The 25126-nt window shown below is 36.0% G+C and overlaps 1 pseudogene; it reads left to right on the top strand.

The window, feature by feature from the left end:
- LOC122738570 overlaps positions 1 to 25126 on the top strand; it is a 37764-nt pseudogene that overhangs the window by 1411 nt on the left and 11227 nt on the right.

The raw sequence follows: 25126 nt of genomic DNA, 5'->3' as shown, positions 1-25126 counted from the left end.
AGGTCAGCACTCATACCCACCTATTCATTCAGTATATTTAGATGTAGTTCATCCCTAACTGATAACTCCCAACTCATTTAGGGCACCTAAGAATTCTCAGAATCTTTGCTCTTAACTTTAATCTGCCTATTATTCACCATTTTGATTCTCTTCTTCCCATTATTCTGATCATTCACCTTAGAAGTAGAAATATAAGCAAAGTGCATCTAGTAGTTTTGCTTTAACCTGTTTTCATCCTCTTACATAACTTAAGCTTCTTCTATCCTTTCTTTCATAGTTCCTTTTCCCTCCTCCCCATAGCAAAAAAACCCCTTTCCACTGCCCTTAGCATTCATCACATGCATCAGCTCAATCTGAGCTTTAGCAATCTTGGCACTATTCTTGAATGACAGTGACATTCTTTTATATTCATTTTGCGTTATGTGCCCTGGTGTACATCCTTAATGCATGTCTTTTTAAAAAATCTAAATTTGGCAATGAATTCCCTGTACATTTACTTCGGCCTCTCTAAATAGGACTTCCTTCCCTTTCTCTACAGTCATTTGTGGGTTTTGTCCTTTTATCTATCATTAAGAGCTTCCTATGCCTTGTGAACACCTTTCTCTGAATAATTTTCATTTATTGAGTCCTGCCTATCCATTCTTTAGACCATTTGAAATCTGCCTTCACCAAAGATAGGGCACTTGTAACACTATAACCACATTTTCTTCTTCTTTCATGCATTTGAGACAGAGCTTCCTTCCCAAATGCCCATTATTTCTTCTGAACAGCAAGTTCTTCTTTATTGGTTAGAGAAAGATCAAAACCTTTTCATCTCATCAACTTTTTGAATCAAACATTTATCAGCTTGTTTTTAAGGGGTAAGAGAAAGGAAAAAAACCCTCGACATCCTGATGATTGAGTCTTCATCAGTAATATTTCATGCCTTTATGGCAGACTTGGGTTCGTTTTTTATACAATTTCTTGTCTTTAGGCAGCTAAGCAGTGTAGAGGGTTGGGCCTCGAGTCAGGAAGTCCAGAGTTCAAATTCTGCTTCTGACACCTACTTGGTCACTGTGTGACTCTGGGTGAATCACTTACCCTCTTACTACTTCATTTTCCTCATCTGTAAAAAAGGAATAATAGTAGGGTTGTTGGGAAGATACAATGATAATGTTTGTAAAGTTCTTTACTAACATTGAAATGCTAAATGAATGTTAGTTATTGTTGTTGTTAATAATTTCCACTTTCTATACATTAGATGTCATATGCTTCTACTTCATAAGTCACTAGTTTGAAGCAGAATTAGTAATTAAAATAATACCTATACTCCCAAGATCTTTCCTGGGCATTAATAATTCCTGATCAAACTTTTTAGGTTACTTTTGATGCTATTATTCATTCTCATGTGAATCACCAGAATTATTGGCTTTCAGATTTGACTAGTTAGTAGAGTTGATGTTCTTAGCCTGGAGTTCACAAATGCCCCAAAGTCTGGTGGATAGATCTCAGAGAGTCTCTGACATTATATGGTAAAAATTATGTACAGGGGCAGCTAGGTGGTACAGTGGATAGAGCACTGGCCCTGGAGTCAGGAGTACCTGAGTTCAAATCCAGCCTCAGACACTTAACACTTACTAGCTGTGTGACCCTGGGCAAGTCACTTAACCCCAATTGCCTCACCAAAAAAGAAAGAATTATGTACAGCAAATTTTAAGGTCCTCATTCCTCATGGGTTGGAATTGTTATGCTCTGGATCCATGAGGAAGCCTTATTGAGGTGTTATTGGCATGAGGTTCAAGTTTTAGCCCCTTAGGCTTTTAGGTATTATGGACAGCTTCTTTCCTGTTTAGGGAACAAACTAGTATAATATACATAATTAAGAGGGTGGGGGAAGTATCGTGCTATATATTGATCTTATAATAATTCCATAAACATTAATGTATTATACACATATATGATCATTGTTATTATTCAGCCAAACCATTGTCCACTTAAAAATAGTCTTCTGAAGCATAGGCATTGTATCTCAGATGATATAAAGTTTCATATCTGCTAATCATACAAACCCAAACATATAACACCATGGCAAATAGGATTATGCATCAATAGTTCAGAAGCTTGAGTTCTAAAACAGTGAGTAATACTTTGTTATAGCTGTGGCTAAGCAGAACCATAGTGTAAAAAGAAAGTTGTAAAAAAAAAAAAAGAAAAAGAAAAAAAGAAAGATGTGTCCTCAAGAATGTTTGTTATCTGAAGAAAAAGTATTCATGAAAGTTGGGAACCCCAAGTGTCTCTCAAGTATGCTACTCAGGACTGTGAGAAACCCCTTCGTTGAACTGACTTGATGAAAAGTAGGACTTGCTCTCATATATGTCACATACATCACAACTTTTCAAGAGAATTTTCAAGTCAATATGTATCTTTACATATGATAGAATAAAAAATGACATAATCTGTCATGGGTTAAGAAATGTAGGGGGCAACTAGGTGGCAGAGTGGACAAAGCACCAACCCTGGATTCAGGAGGACTTGAGTTCAAATCCAGCCTCAGACATTTGACACTTACTAACTGTATGGCCCTCGGCAAGTCACTTAACCCTCATTGCCACCCCCCCACACACACACAAAAGTAACTATGGTAGTCCATATGATATTAGCTACATCTGTATAAAAAGGCAAAGGCTAAACAAGATAATTATATTGGGGCACCTAAAGATATAGACATACCAAGCCTCCCTCCTTGGGGGAAATTACATCTTCATATGTGAAATCTAAATTTAGCAGTTCTTTATCTTCTGTTTTTCTGTCTCTTGATGAAATGTTTTTCATAATAAATATTTGAGTAGTAAAGATACAAAGCTTGTTGGCACATCTCTCTGTTTAGGAGAGAAAGCTTGAGGGAATAAGAACTGCATCAATTATAATAAAGCCTTTTCACTAGTGCTCTGAATAAAGCATGGGAATCTTAGGCATTAATCCACCATGGGGGAAAAATGTGAACACAGTAGCTTAATATTCTGGATGACTTTTATCCTAAACAATTCTTTCTTCTTAATCCTACTAATTTCTCCAAGACCCGTCTATGTTAGTTTTCCTATATCATATATTCTCTTGAGCTCTCAAATTTCAAGTGCCTTACCATGATTATAATGACAAATCACTGATTTTTCTTTAAGATAAAAGACTGATACCTCTGGAAGTGCATCATCATTAGGTAAGGACTATTACAAATGCTGGTATAAAATTCAGATGCTCAGAACATAGAACTCTTGCTTCTCATTATTTTCTTTCCATTTAATATAATTGTTCATTCAAGAAAGCTTCTCATCTGTTATTTTTATCTATGCGATCTATTGCTTCAAATGTTTTTGCCCTTCTGTTTTGCCAAAAATAATTGTAGTTAACTAGCTACACAGTGAAGTCATTGTGCATCTTACCACATTGGTTTCGTACTTGAAATTGGCTACTGTTCTCAATTCTTTTGTTTTATTATCAAGCCACAAAAGAAACACTGATCTTGCCTTGTCCCCCATTCATAGCACAGGTGCTCTTTTTCACATTTCAGGTGTGAAGAATTATTACAATAATCTCAGATAATATTATAACAAGAAAGAAAATTAGATCCTTTAAAAACATTAACAGCTTCATTGCATTGTTGCAGAGCAATATATTCAAAAATAAAGTAATTCCAAACTTGTTACACATTTTTTTTTCCTTTTGGGGGAAAAAAGGATGAACCACACACAAGAAATATGCATTATCCTGAGATGATCTCCATGGTAATGGAACCTCATCTTTAATGGCATGGGGTGGGCGAAATTTCAGTTTTCATTTCTCCAAATTTCATATGCAAAGTCAGTTAATTTTGTAACAAAAATATCAAAGCTAGATTTTTCTTCTCAAAAAATGTGGTATCCTTAGGTGTGTTTGAATTTTGCACAGCTTTCCTTAACATACATTTTCTCTTTCTTTTTAATTAGAAATTCTCAAAACTGTTCATAAATTCTTTGATTAAAAAAACTTTCTTAATATAAATTGAAAGTAAATGCAGAACCCATCTCTTGCATTCCTATTGCTTTTGTTATAAATATTATTAACTTTTTGGCAGACAGCATGAATTGAACAACTGACCTGGTGATTAGAAATAGGCAACTAATAAACAATGGAATTGTTTATTTTAAGTTACCCCCTATTGTGAGAGCTCATTTATTCATGCATTTAAGTTTCTTTCCTGGTTAATTATTTGTACTTATTTGAAAAGATGTTTTAGATTTTCAAATGGCTTTGAGTTCTAACTCAGACTTTGTCAATGACTGAGTATCCTTGGACTCAGTCTTGAAATTATCCTTGGACTTAATCTCTTTAGTGGAGAAAAAAAATAGTAAATACTGTCAAATATTAGACCTTGGGCTATAGGTTTTGAATGGAGATGCCAAATGGAATTATTTACCTACTCACACTTGCCAAATGGACATCTGGGTTGTTGAGAGGAGGGGGACAGTAAGAGTATTCTAGAAATAAGTTGTTCATCAAAGGCTTGCAGGTTGGGATTTAACTGAGGTGTTTATTTTTGTTTTTCTTTTAATTAAGTATAAATAGATAGATGGATGGATGGATGGATGGATGGAAGGGCAGCAAGATGGTGCAGTGTATAGAACACTTGGCCTAGAATCAGAAAGACCTAAGCTCAAATCCAGCCTCACATACTTTCTAGCTGTATGACCTTGGGCAAGCCACTTAACCTTATTTGCCTCAGTTTTTTCATCCATAAAATGAGCTGAAGTAAGAAATTTCAAAACACTCCTGTGCCTTTGCCAAGAAAACCCCAAAACGGGGACATAAAGAGTCAGATATGACTGAAACAAATTAACAACAACATGATAGATAGATAGATTGATAGTTGATAGATAGATAATAGACATATAGATAATTGGATATACATATAATATCATAATATATTCTATAGAGTGATATTTTACATGCAGGGATATTTTATATTCATAAAGAAAGAGAACAGGTATGAATATGTGGGAAAAGATTTTGGAAGTCTTCTAGCAAAATTGCCTCATTTTACCAATAAGGAAATTGAGGGACAGAGAAAATAAGTGACTTTTCCAAGGCCATATAAGTAGTAAGTAGGAGAATCAGCATTTGAACAAAAGTCTTTCTATCCAGATCCAGTATTCTTTGCCCTTATAATCTGACTTTAAAAAATTTCATTTTATATGATCTTGACTTTTAAACCATCTTGAATGGATGTATATTAATATCTATCAAAATTGTCCCTTTCTTTCTCTTGTGAATAACATTTTTATATGACTCATATTCATGTATACTTTGAAGTTATTTTAGGAGGAACACAGTTCTCAAAAAACAAAATACATTTCTGTGAGGAAAACACTTTCATGGATATGCTTCACTGGTAAACCAGGATCAGTGTAATATTCTTGAGGGAAAATAAGCATTAGTCCACGTGAAGAAAACTACATCCCCTTGTGATCCTTTGTAATACTTGTAATCCATTATGCTATATCTGCTTTTCCTAGCTTTTCCAGCAGCCCCACCTCACCCCCTCAATGCAACACCAAACACAAGGGTCCCTTGTGGACCTCAGGGCAACATCAGTGCAGCACCAGGTAAACAGCAAGGGCCTGCAGTCCCTAGCACAAGAAGCCTGAGAGAGGGCCCCTTCCAACCCAGGAGCAGAGCTCAAATTTAAAAGTAAAGAAAAAGGCTATAAAAGATGAACAAAAAACAACAACAAAAAGAATCTGACCAAAGAAAGTTATTATGGTGACAGGGAAGATCAAGATTCAAACTCAGAAAAGGACAACAATGTCAAAACAAATATGAGGGGGGCAGCTAGGTGGCACAGTGGATAAAGCACCTGCCCTGGATTCAAGAGGTCCTGAACTCAAACCCGGAGTTCAAATCTGATCTCAGACAGTTGACGCTTACTAGCTGTGTGACCGTGGGCAAGTCAATTAACTCTCATTGCCCCACCAAAAAACAAACAAAAAACCCAAATATGAGTAAAGCCCCAAATCAGAACAGAAAGTGTCCTCAAGCCCAGAAAAAAATTCATGAAAGAGCACAAAAAGGAACTTAAAAATCAAATAAGAGAGGTAGAAGTAAAATTGGGAAAAGAAATGAGAATGAGTCAAAAGAATTATGATAAAGCTTAGAAAGAGCTTGAAAAAAGAAAACAAATGCTTATAAGTAGAATTGGCCAAATGGAAAAGGAGGTACAAAAGCTTGTCAATGAAAACAACTCCTTAAAAGTTAGAATGGGGAAAGTGGAAGCTAGTGATTCTATGAGACATCAAGAATCAATCAAAATCAAAAGAATGAAGAAAACAAGAACAAGAAAATGTAAAACACCTCATCATAAAAACAACTGACCTGGAAAATAGATCCAGGAGAGATGTCAGAATCACTGGACTACCTGAAAGCCATAATCAAAAGCAGGAACTGGACAGCATCTTTCATAATTAGAGATGACAACTGATTGGCTATGAGGTGGGAGGGAGATGAGGAGGGAGAAGTTGATAACACCAAGGATTAATACATGAATTGTTGTACCACTGACAAAAGTACTGAAGTCAGAGGAGATAGATCAATTTGGGGAAAATATGCAATCATATATTTTGTCTGTTAATTTCATGATGCCATTAAGACATGCAAATATAGGGGGTCAAGCCAAGATGGCAGAGTTAAGACAGTAAATGCACAGAGCTCCTGACACAATTACCCCACCCCCCAACAGTCATAAAACAACCCCATGGAGTAGCAAAACCCACAAAAATACAGGCTGAGCTTATTTTCCAGCCAAAGACAGCTTTGAGGGTGCCATTCTGGGCTGTGATAAGAGTCCAACACTGTATTCATGCTGACACAGTCACCAGGCAGGTTATGCCAGAGAAACTTACCCCTGAGCCTCCAAATCAGCTACAGCAACAGCATCTTCTGGAACAAAGGTTATGTCAGGGGAAAGGGCTGAATGGCTGGCCAGGGAGGAAAATACAGAGGTGTCTGCAGGACCTAAGGAGGAATTTGGCTATCCCACTCCAGTGGGGAACCAGGAAGAAATCCTGGGTGGTGGGAGACCCAGGTAGGGGAGGAGTGAAGACTTGTTGGAGCTATGAACCACAACACACAAAGCTTTGATGGCTGGTTAATTAGGAAATTGGCATGAGGTTATCTTCAGATCAGAGAACAAGCCAGGTGACAGAAAAACCTGCCCTCCCTCAAACCAAAACACCTGGGACCGTCTAAAGCTTGGGACAGTGTAGCTTAGAAGTAGGGCCCCATTGTAAGAGGGAGGTAAAAGTCAAGTAAAAGATGGCAAGAAGAAGGGCAGCTAGGTAGTACAGTGGATAAAGCACCAGCCCTGGATTCAAAAGGACCTGAGTTAAAATCCAGGCTCAGATACTTGACATTTATTAGCTGTGTGACCCTGGGCAAGTGACTTAACCCTCATTGCCACTCAAAAAAAAAAAAGATGGAAAGATGAGCAAGCAGAGAAAGTTGAGAATTATAGAAAGTTTCTTTAGCAACAAGGAAGATCGAGGTACACCTGCAGAAGAAGATAACAACCTCAGGTCCCCTACATCCAAAGCTTCCAAGAACATTGTGAATTGGTCGCAGGCCATTGAATCGCTCAAAAAGGACTTTGAAGAGAAAGTAGGAGAGATAGAAGGAAGATTTAGAGAGGTGGAGGAAAGAATGAAAAGAGAAATGAGAGCAATGCAGGAGAGTCATGAGAAAAAAGTCAACACCTTGAAAAGCCAAAGGGAAAAGGAGATAAAAAAGCTCTCTGAAGAAAATAACTCCTTATGATTTAGGATTGAACAAATGGAAGCTAGTGACATTATGAGAGGTCAAGATGCAGTAAAGCAAATACAAATGAATAAAAAAAAATAGTGGGAAATATGAAATATCTCCTTGGAAAAACAGCTGACCTGGAAAATAGATCCAGGAGAGATAATTTGAATATCATTGGATTACCTGAAAACCATGACCAAAATAAGAGTTTTGAGAGCATCTTCAAAGAAATATTCACAGAAAATTGCCCTGATATTTTAGAAGCAGAATGTAAATTAGAAATTGAAAGAATCCACTGATCACTTCCAGAAAGAGATCCCAAAAGGAAAATCTCCATGCATATTATAGCCAAATTCCACAGCTCCCAGGTCAAGGAGAAAATATTGCAAGCAGCTAGAAAAAAGGAATTCAAATATTGTGGATCTACAGTGTGAGATTTAAAATCGGATATACGAGCATTAAACTCCCCCTTTAACTTTTCCCTTATAATATCTCCCAGGCCACTAAGAAAAATCAGCCTCTGAGCTTTAATCAGTGAGGGATTAGTTTTTATTGTTTGGGAATTAATTAAGCAACAAAAGGTGATACCAATTAGGGAAATGGGAAAGTAGAAACACAAATGAATAATCTTAGACCTAAGCTTAGTCTATATTCCTTTATAAAACTCACCAAATCCCAAACTGCCTGCCAGGCCTAGAACCAGCACCGACCACCAAAAGTGTGGCACTTCCACGGCTAAGCCGAAACACCAGAGAGAGCCACTTCCATTCCTTCTCAGTTTTTAAACTGCCATCCTGGAAGTTGGTACCCTCTGACACAGCGTGCTTGGCCAGCTCTCTGGGCAGCAGCAGGTGCAGGGCCATTCATCACAGTCTCCTCCCCAAAAGGGCAATCCTTCAAAAGCTGCAACAGTAGCATGTGCTCAACTCTCAAATGATTCAGCTAAAACTTCCGGTTTTTACCACAACAGTAAGGCTAAAATGAAATCTAGTAGCATCTACATTAAAGGACTGGAGGGAATGGAATATGATATTCCAGAGGGCAAAAGAACTGTGACTATAGCCACGAATCATCTGCCCAGCAAAACTGACTATAATCTGTCAGAGGAAAAAAATGTGATTTCAATGAAAAAGAGGACTTTCAGGCATTTGTGATGAAAAAACATGAACTGAATAGAAAATTTGACTTTCAGATACATAACCCTAGAGAAGCACAAAAAGGTAAACAGGAAAAAGAAATCATGAGGGATATTAAAAGATTGAGCTGGGGCACCTTGGTGGTGCAGTAGATAAAGCATCTGTCCTGGATTCAGGACGACCTGAGTTCAAATCCAGCCCCAGATACTTGACACTTACTAGCTGTGTGACCCTGGGCAAGTCACTTAACCCTCATTGCCCCACAAACCAACCAAACAAACAAACAAAAAAATTAAGCTGTTTCCATTCCTACATGGGAAGATAATACTTCTGACTCATGAAAATTTCTCAGTATTAGGGTAGCTGAAAGGAATACACTTAGAGGACACAGGTCTGAACTGAATATGAAGGGATGATATCTGTAAAGCATTTATCTTTTGTTTATCTTTTTTTATGGGGCAGGCAGGTTGGGGTGGCTTGTGTCTGGTGTCGGATTTGGGCTTGGGCCCTCCTGGGTCCAAGGCTGGTACTTTGTCCACTGGGATATATATATATATATATATATATATATATATATATATATATATAACCCATGATGACATCTTTAAAATAAATTAAAGGGGTAAGAGGATTGCACTGAATGAAAGGGAAAGGTAGAGGTAGGCTGGGAAAAAATAGCTCACATAAAAGAAATAAGGAAAAGCTTATGGAGGGGATGAGAAAAGGGGGAAGGAGTTGGGGAGTGAGTGAACCTTACTATCATCAGAATTGGCTCAAAGAGGGAATAACATATATACTCAAGTGGGGATAGTAATATATTTTTCCTTGAGGGAAAGTGGGAGGGGAAGGAGAAGGCAGTGGGGGTAAAGAGGGGAAGGAAGGGCAGATTGGGGGAGGGAGCAGTAAAAAGAAGAACACTTTCGAGGAAGGCGAAGATATTATGCATAACAGCACATGTATGACATATTGAATTGCTTGATTTCATAGGTAGGGTTGAGGAGTGGGGGAAGGAAGAACATTTAGAACACAGAATTAGCTCAAAGATCCTAATCTCATCAGAGTTGGCTCAAGGAGGCAATAACATACACACCCAATTTTGAGGAGAAATCTACCTAACCCTACAGGAAAGTAGGAGGGGAAGAGGCTAAGGAGGGAAGGATGAAAGAAGGAGGGTCAAATGGGGGAGTGGAGAGTCAGAAGCAAAACACTTTTAAGGAGGAATCAGGTAAGAAAAGATAGAAAATAGAGTAAATATCATGGGAAAGGAATAGGATGGAGGAAACAGTTATGATGATTGATTATAATGGTAAAATATATGGTACCAACTTTGCTGGGGTATTATAAAGAAAATTCTTTGTCAAGTTTAATGTACTATATAAAAGTTATGATGAACAGGATGCTATCAGAAAAACATGGAAAACCCTACATGATCTAAAGCATAGTGAAATGTAGTGTATGCAAAATAACAACAATAGTGTAAGATGTTCTGCTTGCAAGCACATGGTTATTTTCAGCAATGCAATGATCCAATATAACTCTGAAGGACTTATGAAAATTGCAGTCCATTTATAGAGAATGAACTGATGGTATCTGAAAACAGATTGAAGCATAATTTTTTTTTGACAGTTCCTTAATCTGAAGTTTTGTTTTTATGTGTTTTCTCTCACAACCTAGCTAATGGGGAGATGTTTTCCATGACTAGTCATTATAAGGGACTAAAATTCTAGCTACACTATCTAAAATCTAATGAGTGGTCATCAATAAATTATAAGCTTCAGCAAGATTATTTAAGTGTTGAAATATTTATTAAAGAGCATTAGGATCAGAGAGAAAGGTGAAAATCTTACTATTTCTAAGAGACCCCATCATCTGATCCACCATGGAGAGCTCATGAACAAGAAGAGGGAAAAAACCCTCTGCGAGTGTCCACTTCCTACTTCATGTCCTCCTCCCAGAAATGGGAGGCTCCTCAAGTTGATTGGCTGGTAGCCTTGATAGACAGTACCCACAAGTAAACGTCACTTCCTGACACCAAGGACCTTGACCACATGGCTTGCCCTAAGCTGTCTTCTCCTCATGGCAGACTTTTCCTACATTAGCTCTCCAGCAGGTCGCATCATTCCAATCATTACATCATGTATAACTTATATTGAATTACTTATACTGAATTACTTGAGTTCTTGGGGTTGGTGGGTGGGAAGGGAAGGAGAAAAGAGAAATTGAAACACAGTTTTAAAAAATTGATGTCAAAATTTGTTTTTACATGTAATATGGAATACAAAATTCTAAACAGAAAAAAAAGAAAAACCTAGAAAGACCTACATTATCTGAAGCAGAGTGAAATGTACTGTATACAAAATAACAACAATAGTGTAAGATGATCTGCTGGGAAGGACATGGTTATTTTCAGCAATGCAATGATCCAATATAACTCTGAAGGACTTATGAAAATTGCCGTCCATTTATAGAGAATGACCTGATGGTATCTGAAAATAGATTGAAGTATAATTTTGGGGGGGGGGGATAGTTCCTTAATCTGAAGTTTTGTTTTTGTCTGTTTTCTCTCACAACCTGGCTAATATGGAGATGTTTTCCATGACTACTCATGTACAATTTATATTGAATTGTTTGAGTTCTTGTGGGTGGGGTTGGACTGGAGGGAAAAAGAGAAGTTGGAATACAAAGTTTTAAAAAATTGATGTCAAAATTTGGTTTTGGATGTAATATGGGAAACAAAATTCTAAACAGAAAAAAATTATTAGGATCTCTTTTAAAAATGGTTTAATCTTAGACATCACACAGGCATGCCTTCTTTACTGTGAGGCTAAATGCTACAAAATGAATATTACCAGCCTCAAAAGTCATTGAGAGAACTGCTTTGTAAATGTTATAGCAATATATAAATATAAAAATTAATATTATTTTTGCTCTAATTATATTATATTTTTCCCATTCATCTTACCTCATATTTAATGAAATTCAGGTAGAAATAATCTGGGGATATGTCAATATCCTACCATTTTTATTTTATGTTTAGTTGTAGGCAAACTATTACATGGGTGGATGAGATGATCATTTTTTTATTTTTATTTTTTTGAAATTGAATAGAAATTTGGAATATAAGTTCATTTTCTCTAGTCTCATCAAAAGCATCTTTGGGATAATTCTAATACAAAAGAAAATGATGGAGATGATACCCACTTCACATGGAGTTTTGATTGCTTTCCCTTAATTCTTTACATTTGGGAGCAAATTTGTAATTTGTAGGTTGTGAATTTGGGGCATGACAACATATTTCAAAAACGACATTCTTAGTTGTATGGGAAACTTTTATCCTCAGGTGATTGTGGATAAAAATTTTGTCTGTGGTGAAGCTACAATAAAAATATAGTTTATTTATTGAATTCTCAAGGAAAAAAAATGACATGCAAGTATATATGAGGCAGCTAGGTGGTGCCGTGGCTAGATCACTATGCCTGTAGTCAGGAAAACAACTACAAAATCCAACACAGATACTTGTTAATTACACAATTCTGGGGAACTCAACTGGTGTCTATCTGCCTTAGTTAGCATCTACCTACCAGGGTTTCAGGATGGTTAAATGAGATCATATTTGTGAGGTACTTTGCTATTCTTAAAGCACTATACAGTTATCCCTTCCACATCATAACTTTCCCCATCAGAGTTTCAATATATCAGAAGTTGGCATAAGAAAGTAAATGGGAATTTTGGGGGAGTTTTGCAAGTGCCACATTTGACATGCAAATGCCAGAAAACAACAGAGAAAGTTTTAAAACTCAGAAATGCATAAAAATATATGTGGTATTGGATAATATCAACATATTTTATCTTTTAATACCATTATAATGCAGCCTTCCCTGGTAAGAAGGGAGGGCCAAAATTTATCCAGATTTTTTAGATTGTGGCTATGTACATCAGAAAAAAAATAAGATAAAATTTAGAGTCAGAGAAATAGAGTGGGAGTTACCACTATAGAAATGATAGTTTAAGGCACACAAATGAGAAAGATTGCCAAGGGATAGAGTATAGTGAGAGAAAATATAAATGTCTATCCATACAATGTTATAGAAAGAAAAATTTATGAACAATTAGAATTCTTCGAAGAAATCAGACTAAATTCTTCCCTTTGACCCTACTAGAGATCTTTCACTACAAGCTAAGATGATCACTAACTGAGTAAATTATACAGTGTATTCTTGTATAAGTAACTGAGAGACATTATTGTTTCTCTCTCATACTAATAGCCAATTTTTTAAATTAGGGAGAAGCCAGCATTTTTTTCCTCTGTCCTATTTCCGTGTCCAACCTCTCAAAGAAAGGGGCAACAGAAGATAAGAATAACATTCTCATTATTCTGATATTGCTACTCCATTCTGGATATTGCTACTCTACCCAAACAGATCAGACTTCTAATCTAAGGTGAAAATCCATTTTTTGATCAGACTTGGGTAAGAGATAAATTCTTTGAATAGGTTGCCCAAGGTTTCGGGGTAACTTAGAACTAAATGATACAATGAAAGTTCAGGTCCAGTACATCATTGTAGTATTCATTCTCTCATTAATTGTTAGTGAATCAGAGTTGATTGCACTCCTCAGGGGGGAAATTCTTCTTCTTATGGGCATATAAGCCATGAGCCCACTTCCATGATGGTCTTTGAGATGGCCAAATGACCATCCTTTTATTAAAATTCTGGCATTATTAATAAAATTATTAAATTACCCCCAAATTATGTCTAGAACCTTCCTATATTCTACACAACCTTTAGTTCAGTGTATTCTAGGGTCCTTTTGAATTCTGATATGCTGTGTGATCATGTGACCCCTCCAAAAATATTAAGGGGATCAGGTAGAAAAATCAATGAAGGAGGCAGAACAAAAAGAGGATTGTGGATTTAGGACAGGACTATCAATGGTGGACTCATCTGCAAAGAAATCAAGAATGCTGAAGACTGAGAAAAGGACTTTGAAGTGGATGACAAGGATCATCACAACAGTAGAGAAACTCATGTCCACAGAGGGGTGGAAGGAGAAGCTAGATTCCCAGAAGCTGAGGAATAACAGAGTAGTGATGAAGTAGAAGATATTAAGAAATAAAGCTGTGTCTTGATTAGTATGAATATTAAATGCCCTGAGGTAGTTGCATTACTTCAATTTGGACTACATATTTCCATTAGGTTGGAACCAATGACCATAGTTTACATAATTATGACTTTGAATAGTGTAAGACCATTTTAGGAGAATCCTTATTCTCACTAATCAAGGGCTCGCTGAATATTTGCCAAGAAACGGGAAACACTTTCTGTGTCTGTGTGGATGACTTGGTATGAAATATAATAAAATGTGAACATAGAGATGAACTTCTGATTTGCGAATATCTTATATATAGAAACACATTTTTCTATTGTTTCTCTGCTTTTGCATACTATAAAGTGAGTTTCTCATTTGTGCTCTCTTCCCTTCCGTCAATTCCTCAAACTCTAGACAGAAGCCATTCTATCCTGATAGCATTAGAAGCTATCCTGAGGGGCGGCTAGGTGGCGCAGTGGATAAAGCACTGGCCCTGGATTCAGGAGTTCCTGAGTTCAAATCCGGCCTCAGACACTTGACACTTACTAGCTGTGTGACCTTGGGCAAGTCACTTAAGCCCCATTGCCCTGCAAAAAAAAAAAAAAAAAGAAGCTATCCTGAGAAAATATCTGACCCATAGTTCTTTCCTATCTTTTTCTTCTCCCTCAGCAAGATCATTCAAACGATGTGTTCTCCATGCTTCCTTTGTCTTTTACTTTTCAGTGCTTAAGTAATTGGATCTCCATAAAAATCTCTATATATGTATATATCCTTTTAAGCTCCCTTACAGTTATCCCTTCCACATCACAGGTGTTCAGGGAGCACACACCCATAATCTGGAAAATCTGTATAAAATATTCTGGTCCTACCTTTGTATCAGAGAAGAAATCTGAAATATTTCTTTTTCTTTTATGGGCTGTTTACAGTACATTATTATAAAATTTGGGTTAAGTATTTAGGCATAGTCTATCTGTAGGCCAATGTTAAGTAAAAATACTATATGGGGGGCAGCTAGGTGGTGCAGTGGATAAAGCACCGGCCCTGCATTCAGGAGTACCTGAGTTCAAATCTGGCCTCAGACACTTGACACTTATTAGTTGTGTGACCCTGGGCAAGTCACTTAACCCCCATTGCCCCACAAACAAAAAGAAAGAAAAATACTATAAGAAGGAGTTTTAAAATATATATATATATATATATATATATATATATATAATATACTACAGTAATTTCTCATACCAACCAGTGATATATTAAAACTCTGATGGGAAAGTTTTAATGTGGAAGGAATAATTATACTTTCCTTTCAAAGTCAACTTTTGGATAGTTACCACAAAAAAATCTTTCTCAGTCTATTATTTACCCTTTTCTCCTTCATTTCTTTCCCCCTCTCTCTTTATTCTATTTATGAATCCTAAACAACCCCAATAATTGGAAGGGCTGTGCAAATAACAAATTTGTATTAGGATAAAACAAAGATATGTCTCAAAATGAAATGAGATATCATAATCAAGTGGCATTAGTCTCCAAAGATCTTGAAAATTCCCAGAAGCTCACTTAGGTGGTTCATAAGGCTCCATCCAACTCCCCTCCCTTCTTCAATTAACCCTGCTTTCCATCATGCATGAGCATTCCAAGCAGGTTTAAAGATAAACTACTCTTTACATAATTTTGTGGGTTTTCTGTTTTCATTCCTAGTATTTCAACTATATAGTTTTCTATTATTTTTCATTGCAAATGTATTGTATTTCAGCTACATCATGGGCTAAATAAGCTATTGTGAACTAGTCAGGGATCCGAACTGCAATGTATAACATTATTTCTGTGGGAAAATGCATTCCATGTTCCAAACAACAGACTTGTGAATGAACTTTTGGAACACACTCATTTGTAAGTTGAGAACTGCCTATAATCATACCTTGAACTCTAGATGACACCTTTCTTCTCAAGAGAGCAAAATGCTTTCATATGCAATATGCCACTGAGTCTTAAACATTCCAGTAAGATAGATAGAGGAAGAATTCATAAGAATTCTAGGAGATGAATTCTTCATCTTGGAGATGGAGAAATTTAGATAACAAAGTTTGAACACAAGACATGGAGAAAGTTAAAAAAGCCTTTGATCTAGAATCAAAAGTCTAAGGGTACTTGGTTTCTCATTTCTAATACGAGAGGGTTGAATTAAATGAAATCTAAGAACATTCTAGATCTCATATTCTAAGTCATTGACAAAATTACTACAAGGCCAATTTGTATATGCTTGCTAATTTAATTATTCTTCTTACACTTAGAATATATCTGCTAGGAATGCAAAATGAATTAGAAGGTCTAGGCCACTGAATTCAATGTTGTGACTAAAGTTCTGATACCAAATTAAACAACAACAACAACAACAGCAAAATTAAAGTTCCAGTCTGTTATTCAAGCAACTTTTAAAGCAGTCACAGTTTCATACAAACTTATGCCAGAGAGAATCACGTGACCAAACATACCAAATTGGCACCACATGTATAAATCCCAACTTAACCTTTTTTTTTTTTTTTACTTTAGCCTAGATCATGGTAGGTGCCAATTATTAGGGAGTGGTATGCTGTTGTTTGACAACTGACCCTTTACACAACATACCACAAATTTTTAATTCAATCTGTATTATTATTTTTCTATCCCTTTCTTAAGGATGGGTAATAAACAAAACAATGAATTATGCCCTTATTTGTAGTTTTCCAATTTCTGATATGTAACGGTTCACAGTAAAATTTTAACAATTGGCTTTCTGGACTTATGACTTGGCTCCAGGAACCCCCTGTCATGAGAATCATAGAACCCTAGAATTAGAAATGGAAGAAATCTCAGAGCTAAACTAGTTTAACTTCTTCAATGTACAGATGAGAAACTAAGGCCTGGAGAGGTCACCTGACTAACCCACAGGTGGCACAGGTAAGGTTTAAACCTAGGCCCTCTGATACCTAATTCAGTGCCTTTTTGTTTTCACCATACTGGGCTACCTGTATTTTCCCAAGGATAATTAAGTACTTTACTTCCTAAGAGCTTATTTCACTGAGTTATTGAATTCAAAGTCCTCTCTGAAGGATATTCTTTATAGTATGGTATGTTTTACTTTTTCTAGTCCACTACAAAACTGAGACCATTATAAATATGAATTTTGTAAAAAAATTTTTTTTTGAATTATTAAGGATTTATTTCAAATCTACTTAGTCTTAATTCCTCTGCCATGGAAGAATGCCGTACCTAGAGTTAGAGAACCTGCCTTCAAATCCTAGTTTTGCTATTTATGATTTGTGTGTCAAAAGTATTTAAAAACTGATATATACTGCTAATGAGGACATCATTTACTCTCAATTTTCATTGTAAGTCAATTTCCAACATAGAAGGGCAATTAGGTGGGGCAGTGAATAGATTTCTGGGCCTGGAATCAGGAAGACTTCTTCCTGAATTCAAATCTGGTCTCAGAAATAAATGTACTAGCTGTGTAACCTTGGGAAATTCACTTAACCCTGTTTGTCTCAGTTTCCTTATCTGTAAAATGAGCTGGAGAAAGAAATGAGAAACCACTCCAGGATCTTTGCCTAGACAACCCCAAAGGGTGTCATGAAGAGTTGGACACAAAAAATTAATCAATAGCAATAACCATAACATGTATGGCATGTACAAAATATCTCCTTAATCCTACAGTATGCTAAAATGTTCCCTCAGTTATCCCTTGATTTTCCATTCCTTGCAGAAGTCCCGGTCTATTTCACCACCTAATTTTCTAGCACTAAGTCCTCTTTTACATGAATATGAAAACAGGTCAACAATATGGTAAATTTCTGGAATATAGAAACTATTCCTATATGTCTATATATGGTAGCTAGGTGATTCAATGGATAGAGTGTGGGGCCTGGAGTCAGGAACACCTGAGTTCAAATTTGGCCTCAGACACTTACTAGTTGTGTGACCCTAGACAAGCCACTTAACCCTGTTTGTCCCAGTTTCCTCATCTGTAAAATGAACTGGAGAAGGAAATGTCAAACCACTTCAGGGTCTTTGCCAAGAAAACCCCAAATGGAGTCATGAATAGTCAGACACAACTAGAAGACTGAGCAACAAGAAGTGTGGATATGTTGCAGAATCAGAATTATGGAGTTACACAATATAAGATTTGGAAGAGAGCTCAGTGAGCTTATTTATGGTACCTTGGGCAAATCACTTCAAGCATCTGGAGTTCAGAGTCTCATCTGCAAAGTCAGAAGGTAGGATGAATTGACCTCTGTAGTCTCTTCTAGTTCTAATTCTAATATCCAGTGATACTCTTTTTCCTCAATAGAATTGTCAATACTATGACTCTATTCTAAATGTCACCATAGGATAAGAGCTTAAAGAAGGATTATTTCCAAGGCAATTCAAGGCAAATTAAGAGAATAGACAAATTCCAATATACAATCAATAATGACATCCTGGTACTAAATAAACAAGTAGGTATAATTTCAAAATGAAAGTTATTTGATGATATTTTCTGAGAAATCTATCAAATTAAAGCTTTTATTTAGGTTGAATAGCCAATTCAAGTTACCTATCAAAAAAAGTAAACTCTGATTCTTTTTTTGTCTGATTTAATGTGCAGAGTTCTGTAGTTTTTTAGTTGTGTCTGACTATTCATGACTAACTCATTTTAAAGATAAGGAACTTAGGCAAACAGGGTTGAGTGACTTGGCCAGGGTCACATAGTAAATATCTGAGGTTGGATGTGAACTCATAAAAATGGGTTTTTCTGATTCCCAGCTCAGAGTGCTATCCACTGCACCACCTGGCTTAATTTGTACTAAAAGCAAATATATCAAGTATTGACTATTTATAATTACTAGATGTCTATTTGTGTCCCAAGAAGAGTAATTTAGTGCTAGATTATGTACTTGGTTTGTTCTGGATATAGTCATTCAAGCAATCAATAGGTATTTAAGTGCCTATTATAAACCCAATTCAATGTAGTTGGGAACTAACAATGAAGGGGTATAGACTTATTCCTTTTGCTTAAAGCAATTGTGAATGTGTTATCCTGAAGAGAAGACTTGAGGAACAAGAAAACTGCAATTAAGCATTAGAAGGGTTGCAAATGAAATGGGACTTGGCCTTTTTCTCTTTGGCCTCCAGAGGGCAGGGGAAGGAGCAAGAGATGGAAATTAAGGAGAGATTTAGTCTCCTTGAAAGGAAAAACTTCCTCATAACAAGAACTATCCAAAACTTGAACAGATAGCCTAGGGAAGTAGTGGAGGTCTTTATTATTGGGCATCTTCAAATAAAGACTGAATGGCAATATGTTGAGAGAAGTGTTTCAGAAATTCTTAGGTCTAGAAAACCAGCCATTGAATTCTTTCAAATATTAAATTGTGTGACACAGTAATACTGATTTTGCAATGTAGAGAGATAGTCTCCATGCAAGAAACTTTCTATATTTACATAAAATGGGACTTAATAATAATAGGGTTTAATAACTCTGTAAGGTACATAAGGTGTCTTATAAATATTATTTAATTTTATCCTCACAACAACCTTGAGAGAGAGCTGTTATTATCATTCCTATTTTGCATACGAGGAAACTGAGGAAAATAGAATTAATTGACTTACCCAGGTTCACACAGCTACTGTCTGGGTACTTGAATTCAGGTCTTCCAGACTCCAGGTCTACACTATTTACTGCTCCACCTATTTTGCTTTGAAAATAGCCCACACATGTTGTGAACTGACTTAAAATTAGAGCCAAGGGTAGGTGGTGACCTTATTGGGAGTATGCTCGTGTCACAATCTACAAATACCTACTTCTGATGCACAAGGAACAACAAAAAGTCATTTATTTTCCTTTGAAACCCATTCCTAATAAGGAAAAAGGGATCATTCTGGTTTTGAGATGGTTATACTAAATATTTCCTATAGCAGTAGAAGCATAGTCCCAGTTTGCATTTATTTCTTGGAAGGAGGTGAAAATCTGACAGCTCACAATGAAGTAGAAACTCAAGCTAAAACAGACACCATTTTGTGCCCACTCAGTCTTCATCTTTCCAGGGTCATACATGTGTAAGTAGCTGTTTGTTTATAGTTGAGACCTTCTGTGGGTAAATCTGGCAGGATACCAAAGACATTTAGCATAGATATTTCCTTTTCAATGCATGTGTTTGAATTTTCTTTTTTCCTGTTGATGAACTAACTATAGCAAATGCAAAGTGATTTTCAGGAATTTATTTTAAACTATAAATGCTTCCCCTCCCTTCCTTATGGGAAGGATTCATATTTGGTAGAAAACTGCTTCCTTCCCTCTTATGCATTCAACCCCCATTTCATTCAGTGGTTTAGCATAATAGAATATTAAATTAAACTAATATTCAACCCTTTGATCACCATCATAACAGTTGTTAATAATAAGGAAATAAATCATAACTGTTAGTCTAGCAATTTTAATTCTATGTCAAATCCATTCTTTTTATCCTTTTACATTGTAAAAGTTTTTTAAAAATCATTTTTATGATGTCTTTTGTTTTTACTTCACCTTCATTTTCCATTAGATGCCTTTCAGTGAGGCAGAAGATGATGAACTGGGGTTAAAATCAGGAAGACCCAAGTTCAGTGTCTTAAAATTTACTAAGCATGTGACCACAGACAAGTCATGTAACCTTTCCCAATCTCTAAATACAATTATTCAAACAACCAATAAGTATCTACGCTATCTGGGAGGCAAGAATGAAGAAGTATAGAAGTCTTTTTCACTTGAAATAAGTGGGTATTGTTGAACATGGAGAAGAGAAGACTTGGAGAACATGAGAGATGCCCTCAAGTATTAGAAGGGTTATCAAACAGGAGTTATCTTTACACTGCATGGTCCCCATAGTGCAGATATCTGTAGAATAAGAGGGTTATTTTGAATGCCCGTGAAGGTACCTTGTAACTCTAACTTTACAATCTTATGATTCTCTCCCTACTCCACCCAGAGAATCAACCTTTATAAAAAGGAAGAAAAAGTATGGAGAGAGAGAGAGAGAGAGAGAGAGAGAGAGAGAGAGAGAGAGAGAGAGAGAGAGAGAGACGGAAGAAGAGGAGGAAGGAAGGAAGAAATGAAGGAAGAGAAAAAGAAAGAAGGAAGGAAAGAAAGAGATGCATTCTTTTATCTGTTCTGAGCTAAGTTTGGTTATTTTTATTATACAGTATTAAGTTATGATCAGTATTATTCTTTTCATTTGCTTTTCTGTAGTCATTGTGGATATGGTTTTCCTGGTTCTGCTTTACATCACTTCCTATAAGTCTTCATATTTCTCCCCAATTCCTTATATATGTAGCTTTTATAGCACAATATTATCCTAGTACACAGAATTTCTTACTCTTGATATGTAGCTTTTATAGTACGATAATATTATAGTACACAGTATTTCTTACTCTTGTCAAAAAATAACATAAAACCCCACAAACTCTTTCCAAAATAGTCCTCAAACTCTTTCAGAGTCAGCCCTATGAAAATTTGCAAAGACTTGGAATTCTGTCTTGGCATCTTTAAGCTTTTCTTCTTAGTACCATTTTTACCTCTCTGTAGTATATCCATTCCAATCCCATTCCCCCTCCAACACCATTCCAGCAGCTGAATGAAACTTTCTTACTTATGTCTCCATCAAAACCTGCTCTCAGAACATTGTATGATCATCATTAACAACTTGGAAGACGCTCAAATTGAGGTGATTCCTGTCTTGTCATCAGAGGTAGAACAAAACATCATGTAATTTGTTTGAAAGGAATTTTACCTTAGGAAGTAGACATGACTATGTCCTTCCCTTTTCAATGCCCTTAAAATTGCATCACAGGTAATCTATCGGTAAGGCTGCACCTATTAAAATGTGGACATCCAAGCTACTCACACAAACCAAACAGTGAAGAGAAAGTCTGACAACATCATCTTTCTTTTTTCTTTTTGTTTCTTTCTTTTTTTGTGGGGAAATGAGAGTTAGGTGACTTGCATGCCAGGGTCACATAGCAAGTAAGTGTCAAGTGTCTGAAGCCAGATTTGAACTCAGGCACTCCTGAATCCAGGGCCAATGCTTTATCCACTATAGTGCCACCTAGCTTTCCCTGGATGACAACATCATGTTGAACTTAGGTAATGTCAAGTGATGATAATTCAAGAATGAATGTACTCATTCTGTTTTATCTGGATCATTTGGTTACATGGCCCAAATTCAGGGGCTAACTGCCAATGCATTTATATATATATATATATATATATATATATATATATATATATATATATATATATATATATAGCCAGAAAGAGTAAAACTAATCCAGAAGAATCAAAACTCAGAGATGCACTCTGACCTTGAATGAGACAGATGTAATGGTCTTATAAAGAATTATGTGAAACATTCAGCAGCTGTGGGGTGGGGGGAGTGTTATTTTCATAGAAATACTTTCAAATTCCTATTCCACATACATGCCAAGATACATATACATACACAAGCACCTCAAAAGGCTGTGAAGGAAATCTGGAAAATGAACCAATAATTAAAAAGAATAAGCAGAAAAATAATGGAAGCAAATTTAATATTTTGCTCTTAATAAAATGTCATTCTCTTATGAATTTTCGTCTTCCCACACAGTTTAAATAGCAATGAGTACATTTCATCTGGCCTTCCAGATCTCTCAGAACATGAAAAAATATATTATTTAAGGCCAATCCTACAACTGTATTTTCTTGGGGAGAGAAAGCCTGGGGTGGGGAGAGGGATGGGAGAGAGAGAAATTCATCATAGACACATTTGCTGAAAAAGTCTGGCAGATGAACAAAACATGAGTTTTTGAGAAGCTCTGTAATGGATAGTCCTTTTTTCTCACTTATGTACTTATGTGAAACTAGGAAAGATAGTAAAGTGCAAAAAAAAAAAAACCTTACTGACTTAAAAAAATACAAAATCTTAGCAGTTTCCACTGTAGCTACTTTTAGATAAGTTATCCAAATGCTCCTAAAGCTGCCTTTTTATTTCCTTGAATTTTGACACCATAATATAATGTTTCATTTCTTAGAATTAGAATCACAATTAGATAGATATGGTGAATTGATAAATATCACAGCTTTGGCTCCTTTTTCTTCAGGAATAATGATGTGTCATATCTAAAGGTCAAAACCCATTAGCCATAAAATATTAAAACTATTAACTCTTAACATTTCTCTTGACTCCTTTTTTCCTCCATGGAAAATTAGAAATATTGTGTATTTCCTGCACATATTAGCTAGGGTCTCTTATTTTTGAGAAATTTAAAATAAATATCCATCCTTCAAGTGGGCTTTACATAATTGAATCAAAATGTAGGTGAGCCACAGGGCATTAGAAAGATGGATAGGAGGTTGATGTAAGCTATAGCTTATTAGCAATGTTGATTTTCACATTGAACATGGGGTAAAAGAAGTCATAATGGATATGTATGCCTGTAAATGGAGGCGAGATAGAGATAGAGAGACAGTCAGACAGTCAGACAGTATTTACCATGTACCAAGTACTGGGCTAAGTTCTGGGAATAGAATATCAGTAAGACATAAATTATATCAAGAAACATATTCTATGGAGGAAGACAACACATAAAGGGGATCTAGAAAGGGGTAGGGATGAAGCATGTGGATAAATGGCATTGGAATTGCTAATAATGCCCAGAGTTAGAGGTTGCATGGTGAGGAGATGATCAGGCAGAGTGAAGCAAAACTGAAGGACTACTTGGTGGCCACCATTACAAGAACTGGAGGAGGAGCGCCAGTATATTGGATAGTTCAAGTACAACACTGATGAAAGGAAAAGGCATTGAGGAGGGCTATGATCTGCCATCAATGGAATGAATAAACACATTTAAGAAATTTCTGGTCTATAAAAAGACAAAGTATAATATTTTATCATAGAAATAAAATTCTTATCAAAATATGTATTTTAAATATATAGATGAAAATCATCTAATATAATTAAATTATAATTAATAACCCTTCCACACCACTCTTCTTTTGTTCATATTTTGAATGAACTTAATACTGCTGTGAAAAAATACTGTAATACACTGAGGCATCCATGATTCCTCATCATCAATATGGCTACTCTCTCCACTGGGGCATATTACAACAATTAATATAACAAAATATAGGGTAAACCTTCATATAATTTCTTAAAATTCAAACTATTTACATCCTCATTAAAATAACCAAAAAAGTAATATGCATTTCAGCCAGTTAATAATAGTAGGGGCAGCCAGGTGCTATAGTGGAAAAAGCACTAGCCCTGGATTCAGGAATACCTGAGTTCAAATCCAGCCTCAGACACTTGACACTTATTAGCTGTGTCACCCTGGGCAAGTCACTTAACCCTCATTTCCCTGCAAAAAAGAAAAAAAAAAGAATAGTAAACATTTTTTCCTTGTCCCTTTACTGAATCTATCTGTGTACTTAAGAAGTTCTGACAGTTTTGTCCTTCCATATTTTCTGAGTGAACAAAAAATAAATTACTACTATTTTAGATGTGAATAGAATTAGCCAATTTCTTACTTATGCTAAAATGGCAATTATAAATCCCTTTCTAGGTAAGAAAGGGGAAAGAATTTCCATTCAAGTCATCCCTACTTTCTTCTCCTTGCTCTGCCTCTTCTATTTCTCTGTTTCTCAAAGCCTGTGAACCCACAGTGAGAACTATCACAAAACTGCTAGTAAAAGAGAGAGTTTGTCAGTAATTATGTAAATGTTGGAGTCACCATATGTATGGAATTTGGGGATTAGCAATGGAATTATAGACCAAATGAGTGATTGTTGAGTCAGCCATGCATTCTGATAATATGTGTGCAGTTACTGAAAGAACTTTGTATAGGACATCTTGACAGGCTAGAACATTGGGATGAATCTGCTCTGATGAAATTTAATTAGAATGGATATAAAGATTTCTGAGTCCAAAATAAATTAGCTTCAGAAGTACAGGGTGGAGAGGCATGGCTGGACGGTAGTTTGTATCAGAAATATGGAGGAGTTTTATAGAACTGCCAACTCAAATCAATCAATAGTGTGACAGAACAAAAAAAAATTTAATTCATTCTTG

This window comes from Dromiciops gliroides, chromosome 2, assembly GCF_019393635.1.
Source record: "Dromiciops gliroides isolate mDroGli1 chromosome 2, mDroGli1.pri, whole genome shotgun sequence".
Lineage (NCBI taxonomy): Eukaryota > Metazoa > Chordata > Mammalia > Microbiotheria > Microbiotheriidae > Dromiciops > Dromiciops gliroides.
The sequence above is the reverse complement of the archived record's forward strand: the minus strand, read 5'-3'. Positions and strand labels throughout refer to the sequence as shown.